This window comes from Pseudorca crassidens, chromosome 17 (genome assembly GCF_039906515.1).
Source record: "Pseudorca crassidens isolate mPseCra1 chromosome 17, mPseCra1.hap1, whole genome shotgun sequence".
Lineage (NCBI taxonomy): Eukaryota > Metazoa > Chordata > Mammalia > Artiodactyla > Delphinidae > Pseudorca > Pseudorca crassidens.
The window spans coordinates 41,527,893-41,529,187 of NC_090312.1; the positions used below are offsets into that span (position 1 = coordinate 41,527,893).

The window sequence follows — 1,295 nt, forward strand, 5'->3', positions numbered from 1 at the left end:
GTTATGTACAGTGTGATAACTATCGCTAACGGTACTGTATTGTACATTTGAAAGTTGCTAAGCGAGTAGATCTTGAAAGTTCTCATCATAGGAAAAAGAATTTTGTAACTGTGTGAGATGATGAATGTTAATTAAACATTATGGTTATCATTTTGCAATACATACGTATATCAAATCATTATGTTGTATACCTTAAACTTATATCAATTATTTATTTATGTTGTACACCTTAAACTTCTCAATAAACCTGGAAAAAAAATTTTAAACTCAAAAAATATTCTTAATAAATAAATAAAAAGAAAGTAACAGGATGTTGACTTAAAGAAAATGCACAACATGAGAGTTGCGAGTTAAGTTTTATTTGGGGCAAAGTGAGGACAGCAGCCTGGGAGACAGCGTTTCAGATAACTGAGAAACTGCTCCGAGGAGACGAGGGGAGGAGCCAGGATATAGAGGAGTTTTGCAGCAAAGAGCAGGTAGTCAGGTAGTCGGAAGTCAAAAGATTATTGTTAGCTCTTGGAGGAAGACGCGGTCGCCGCTGCAGCGGAGCCTCAGGCCACCCACTCATGCTCCTGACTCACCGCTGTTCGCCCTCGCTGAGGAACAAGTCGGTCAGGAAGCCGTGCCGCAGCCATGGCTTTTACAGATACCGAAAAGACTCCCGTGGAGCCCGAGGTGGCGATTCACCGGATTCGAATCACCCTCATCAGCCGCAACGTGAAGTCTTTGGAGAAGGTTTGTGCTGACCTCATCAGAGGCGCAAAGGAAAAGAATCTCAAGGTGAAAGGATGGGTTCCAATGCCTACCAAGACTCTGAGAATAACTACAAGGAAAACTCCTTGTGTTGAAGGTTGACTTGGGATCGTTTCCAGATGAGGATCCACAAGCGACTTATTGACCTGCACAGTCCTCTGAGATTGTCAAGCAGATCACTTCTATCAGTATTGAGCCAGGAGTCGAGGTTGAAGTCACTATTGCAGATGCTTAAATCAACATTTTTAATAAACTGATAATCAGTTGTCAAAAAAAAAAAGATTATTGTTAAATAAAGAAAACCAGATATCTCAAGTTAAGGGATTTAGTGCTTTTCTGTGTATGGGAAGATGCAAGAGTCTGGGCTCACTGAAATCATTCCTTTGATATGCACTTTAGCTATCTGGGGCCTGTATTTTCACACCCTGAGTTTCCGCAGGGCTCGCTGCAGGGAGTGGCTGCAGTCTGATGGCTGCTATTCTTTTCAGCCCTGAGTTTCCTCAGGACTCACCAGCTCATGTTGGAGGGCTGCAATCATTGGT

At 42.4% G+C, this 1,295-nt stretch overlaps 1 pseudogene; it reads left to right on the plus strand.

Annotated features, from left to right (window-relative positions):
• Positions 1-574: 574 nt before the first annotated feature.
• LOC137210715 (small ribosomal subunit protein uS10-like) lies at positions 575-988 on the plus strand (annotated as a pseudogene).
• The last annotated feature ends 307 nt before the right edge of the window (positions 989-1,295 follow it).